The sequence below is a fragment of the Asterias amurensis genome, chromosome 15, assembly GCF_032118995.1.
Source record: "Asterias amurensis chromosome 15, ASM3211899v1".
Lineage (NCBI taxonomy): Eukaryota > Metazoa > Echinodermata > Asteroidea > Forcipulatida > Asteriidae > Asterias > Asterias amurensis.
The window spans coordinates 13697993-13704498 of record NC_092662.1 but is presented as its reverse complement, the minus strand read 5'-3'; positions in this window follow the sequence as shown (position 1 = coordinate 13704498).

The window sequence follows — 6506 nt, the reverse complement described above, 5'->3', positions numbered from 1 at the left end:
CAAGTTCACAAGGCCTTGTAGACTTTTTCAAGCAAAATTTGACAAGTTTCACAAGGCTATAGCCTTGTAGACTTTTTCAAGCAAAAATTGACAAACTCACAAGCCTATAGCCTTGTAGACTTTTTCAAGTAAAAATTGACAAGTTCACAAGGCTATAGCCTTGTAGACTTTTTCAAGCAAAAATTGACAAGTTCACAAGGCTATAGCCTTGTAGACTTTTTCAAGTAAAAATTTACTAGTTTCACAAGGCTATAGCCTTGTAGACCTTTTCAAGCAAAAATTGACAAGTTTCACAAGGCTAAAGCCTTGTAGACTTTTTCAAGCAAAAATTGACAAGTTCACAAGGCTATAGCCTTGTAGACTTTTTTCAAGCAAAGTTTGATAAACTCACAAGGCTATAGCCTTGTAGACTTTTTCAAGCAAAAATTGACAAGTTTCACAGGGCTATAGCCTTGTAGACTTTTTCAAGCAAAAATTGACAAACTCACAAGGCTATAGCCTTGTAGACTTTTTCAAGCAAAAATTGACAAGTTTCACAAGGCTATAGCCTTGTAGACTTTTTCAAGCAAAAATTGACTCACAAGGCTAAATAAAGCCTTGTAGACTTTTTCAAGTAAAAATTGACAAGTTCACAAGGCCTTGTAGACTTTTTCAAGCAAAAATTGACAAACTCACAAGGCTATAGCCTTGTAGACTTTTTCAAGCAAAAATTGACTCACAAGCCTTGTAGACTTTTTCAAGCAAAAATTGACAAGTTTCACAAGGCTATAGCCTTGTAGACTTTTTCAAGTAAAAATTGACAAATTCACAAGGCTATAGCCTTGTAGACTTTTTCAAGTAAAAATTGACAAATTCACAAGGCTATAGCCTTGTAGAAAATTGACAAGTTCACAAGGCTATAGCCTTGTAGACTTTTTCAAGCAAAAATTGACAAGTTCACAAGGCTATAGCCTTGTAGACTTTTTCAAGTAAAAATTGACAAGTTTCACAAGGCTATAGCCTTGTAGACTTTTTCAAGTAAAAATTGACAAATTCACAAGGCTATAGCCTTGTAGAAAATTGACAAGTTCACAAGGCTATAGCCTTGTAGACTTTTTAAAGCAGAAATTGACAAGTTCACAAGGCGATAGCCTTGTAGACTTTTTCAAGCAAAAATTTACTCACAAGGCTAACCCCTTGTAGAAAATTGACAAGTTCACAAGGCTATAGCCTTGTAGAAAATTGACAAGTTCACAAGGCTATAGCCTTGTAGACTTTATCAAGTAAAAATTGACAAATTCACAAGGCTATAGCCTTGTAGACTTTTTCAAGCAAAAATTGACAAGTTTCACAAGGCTATAGCCTTGTAGAAATTTTCACGTAAAAATTGACAAATTCACAAGGCTATAGCCTTGTAGACTTTTTCAAGCAAAAATTGACTCACAAGGCTAACCCCTTGTAGAAAATTGACAAGTTCACAAGGCTATAGCCTTGTAGAAAATTGACAAGTTCACAAGGCTATAGCCTTGTAGACTTTATCAAGTAAAAATTGACAAATTCACAAGGCTATAGCCTTGTAGACTTTTTCAAGCAAAAATTGACAAGTTTCACAAGGCTATAGCCTTGTAGACATTTTCAAGTAAAAATTGACAAATTCACAAGGCTATAGCCTTGTAGACTTTTTCAAGCAAAAATTGACAAGTTTCACAAGGCTATAGCCTTGTAGACATTTTCAAGTAAAAATTGACAAATTCACAAGGCTATAGCCTTGTAGACTTTTTCAAGCAAAAATTGACAAGTTTCACAAGGCTATAGCCTTGTAGACATTTTCAAGTAAAAATTGACAAATTCACAAGGCTATAGCCTTGTAGAAAATTGACAAGTTTCACAAGGCTATAGCCTTGTAGACTTTTTCAAGCAAAAATTGACTCACAAGGCCGTGTAGACTTTTTCAAGCAAAAATTGACAAGTTTCACAAGGCTATAGCCTTGTAGAAAATTGACAAGTTCACAAGGCTATAGCCTTGTAGAAAATTGACAAGTTCACAAGGCTATAGCCTTGTAGACTTTTTCAAGTAAAAATTGACAAATTCACAAGGCTATAGCCTTGTAGACTTTTTCAAGCAAAAATTGACAAGTTTCACAAGGCTATAGCCTTGTAGACATTTTCAAGTAAAAATTGACAAATTCACAAGGCTATAGCCTTGTAGACTTTTTCAAGCAAAAATTGACAAGTTTCACAAGGCTATAGCCTTGTAGACATTTTCAAGTAAAAATTGACAAATTCACAAGGCTATAGCCTTGTAGAAAATTGACAAGTTTCACAAGCCTATAGCCTTGTAGACTTTTTCAAGCAAAAATTGACTCACAAGGCCGTGTAGACTTTTTCAAGCAAAAATTGACAAGTTTCACAAGGCTATAGCCTTGTAGAAAATTGACAAGTTCACAAGGCTATAGCCTTGTAGAAAATTGACAAGTTCACAAGGCTATAGCCTTGTAGACTTTTTCAAGCAAAAATTGACTCACAAGGCCGTGTAGACTTTTTCAAGCAAAAATTGACAAGTTTCACAAGGCTATAGCCTTGTAGAAAATTGACAAGTTCACAAGGCTATAGCCTTGTAGAAAATTGACAAGTTCACAAGGCTATAGCCTTGTAGAAAATTGACAAGTTCAAGTAAAATTGACAAATTCACAAGGCTATAGCCTTGTAGACTTTTTCAAGCAAAAATTGACAAGTTTCACAAGCCTTGTAGACTTTTTAAAGCAGAAATTGACAAGTTCACAAGGCTATAGCCTTGTAGACTTTTTCAAGCAAAAATTGACAAGTTTCACAAGCCTTGTAGACTTTTTAAAGCAGAAATTGACAAGTTCACAAGGCTATAGCCTTGTAGACTTTTTCAAGCAAAAATTGACAAGTTCACAAGGCTATAAGCCTTGTAGACTTTTTAAAGCAGAAATTGACAAGTTCACAAGGCTATAGCCTTGTAGACTTTTTCAAGCAAAAATTGACAAACTCACAAGGCGATAGCCTTGTAGACTTTTTCAAGCAAAAATTGACAAACTCACAAGGCTATATAGCCTTGTAGACTTTTTCAAGCAAAAATTGACTCACAAGGCTAACCCCTTGTAGAAAAATGACAAGTTCACAAGGCTATATATAGCCTTGTAGAAAATTGACATGTTCACAAGGCTATAGCCTTGTAGACTTTTTCAAGTAAAAATTGACAAATTCACAAGGCTATAGCCTTGTAGACTTTTTCAAGTAAAAATTGACAAATTCACAAGGCTATAGCCTTGTAGACTTTTTCAAGCAAAAATTGACAAGTTTCACAAGGCTATAGCCTTGTAGAAAATTGACAAGTTCACAAGGCTATAGCCTTGTAGAAAATTGACAAGTTCACAAGGCTATAGCCTTGTAGAAAATTGACAAGTTCAAGTAAAATTGACAAATTCACAAGGCTATAGCCTTGTAGACTTTTTCAAGCAAAAATTGACAAGTTTCACAAGCCTTGTAGACTTTTTAAAGCAGAAATTGACAAGTTCACAAGGCTATAGCCTTGTAGACTTTTTCAAGCAAAAATTGACAAGTTCACAAGGCTATAAGCCTTGTAGACTTTTTAAAGCAGAAATTGACAAGTTCACAAGGCTATAGCCTTGTAGACTTTTTCAAGCAAAAATTGACAAACTCACAAGGCGATAGCCTTGTAGACTTTTTCAAGCAAAAATTGACAAACTCACAAGGCTATATAGCCTTGTAGACTTTTTCAAGCAAAAATTGACTCACAAGGCTAACCCCTTGTAGAAAATTGACAAGTTCACAAGGCTATATATAGCCTTGTAGAAAATTGACATGTTCACAAGGCTATAGCCTTGTAGACTTTTTCAAGTAAAAATTGACAAATTCACAAGGCTATAGCCTTGTAGACTTTTTCAAGTAAAAATTGACAAATTCACAAGGCTATAGCCTTGTAGACTTTTTCAAGCAAAAATTGACAAGTTTCACAAGGCTATAGCCTTGTAGACATTTTCAAGTAAAAATTGACAAATTCACAAGGCTATAGCCTTGTAGACTTTTTCAAGCAAAAATTGACAAGTTTCACAAGGCTATAGCCTTGTAGACATTTTCAAGTAAAAATTGATAAATTCACAAGGCTATAGCCTTGTAGAAAATTGACAAGTTTCACAAGGCTATAGCCTTGTAGACTTTTTCAAGCAAAAATTGACTCACAAGGCCGTGTAGACTTTTTCAAGCAAAAATTGACAAGTTTCACAAGGCTTGTAGAAAATTGACAAGTTCACAAGGCTATAGCCTTGTAGACTTTTTAAAGCAGAAATTGACAAGTTCACAAGGTATATAGCCTTGTAGACTTTTTCAAGCAAAAATTGACAAGGCTATAATCCTTGTGAACCTGCAATTTTTGTTTGAAAAAGTCTACAAGGCTTGTGAACTTGTCAATTTTTGCTTGAAAAAGTCTACAAGGCTATATAGCTTTGTGCAATTGTGAACTTGTCAAATTTTGCTTGAAAAAGTCTACAAGGCTATAGCCTTGTGAAACTTGTAAATTTTTGCTTGAAAAGGTCTACAAGGCCTTGTGAACTTGTCAAATTTTGTTTTCAGTTTGTGGCTCAAATTGGTTATAAATAATGTTGATAGGCCTATATAGTTGTTAACTTAAATAAAGTTAAAGTAAATTTGTGCAAAGAGTTAGTCAGAGTGACGACCAGGCATTCAGGGGACTCAAAGTCTGGCCGAAACCAGCGTGGTGATCACCCATTAGAACCCTTAAGGGACTTGCGGTCCCGGTCCCTCCTTTACTCTCCCACACGGTATTACTCATCCACACCTAATTTGGGGATAGACATGACGGACCCCAATCCATTACTGGTGCAAGCAGTAAAAGTCATGTCCCTCTTGGTACGGGCGGGATTCGAACCGGTGTACCAGCTCTGGATAGCACGCAATTGAACTATCCAGTGCACCGTGTCGCCACAGTGCCCGTTGGTGATTGGAGATGATTTTTATACTACTTAAATAACTCACTCACTGCGTCCAAGCAAAAAAGAAAAACACACACGCGGGAATTGAACCCGGGTCCCGTAGCTCCCAGTCCAATACGTTCTTGGACAAGCTGTGGCGCCACTTAGAATTACTAATGAACAATAAATACCTAAAGAATAATATTAATAATACAACACAAAGTTAAACACGCCAAAATGGACGGAATGGGAGGTTGTTGTGTGTGATTCGCGGAAACAGTGTTTGAGTCCCCAAATAAATGCCTAAATAATCTAGAGAAAACGATTAAAAAGTAGGACTGCTCTCTGCTCTTAAGCATTTCGGTTACGTATCACCAGCAGCAGGCTTGGTGGGTCAAGATCACTGGTCTTGGGGAAGTGGGTTCCAGGGTAAATGTTTATATTACAACTACTTTACTACAAGTTGATAAAAGTGAGTAGAGATTTTGATTAAGTTAGGTAAATTTGAAAAAAAATCACATGAGGTAAGTCCAGCGTTTATCAAATTTTGGGGGACAATCACGAGAGGAAAGTCCAGTATTTTTTATAAAATGTTGTCCTAATATTCCAAAAATCAAAAAGTGAACAAGGTTTGTCACATAGGCTACGGTGTCCTTCACAATTTTCCGAGGAGTAATACATTGGTATATGCATCAGATTGGTCCTGTTAGAAATAAAGTGAAGAGGCATGAACAAATTTGATTAAACAGCTGGACTTGCTTGCCCCTTGTCATTTTTTCGATTTTTACCCAATTTTGATAAAACAGCTGGACTTGCCCCTTGTCGTTTTTTTCTTCAATTTTTGACCAAAACTTGATTAAACAGCTGGACTTGCCCCTTCGTTTGTTTTATACTTTTGATCATGCTTTGATAAAACGGCTTGTCGTTTTTTTTTTTTTTTTAAACAGCTGGACTTAATCCTTTTCGTTTGTTTTATACTTTTGATCATGCATTGATAAAACGGCTGGACTTACCCCTTGTCGTTTTTTTGTATTTATTGTTGACCAAAATTTTACAAAACGGCTGGACTTAGCCCTTGTCGTTTTTTTCTTAAATTTTTTACCCAAATTTGATGAAGAAGTTGAACTTAGGCCTACCCCTTGTCTTTAAAGTGTTTGACCCAAATTAGACAGAACGGCTGGACTTACCCCTTGTCGTTTTTTGTTTTCAGTTTTTGATCCAAATTAGATAAAACGGCTGGATTAACCCCTTGTCATTTTTTCTTTGACTAGTACCAAACGTGCCCAGTGCCTTAATAACCGAATGGGCGGGTAAACCGTTTCACGTGGTAATCGTCAAAGACCAGTCTTCTCGTTTGGTATATCGCAACATATGCACAAAATAACAAACCTGTGACAATTTGAACTCAATTGGTCGTCGAAGTTGCGAGACAATAAGGGAAGAAAAAACACCCTTGTCAAACAAAGTTGTGTGCTTTCAGATGCTTGATTTCGGGACCTCAAATCTAATTCGTAGAAAATTACTTCTTTCTCAAAAACTATGTTACTTCAG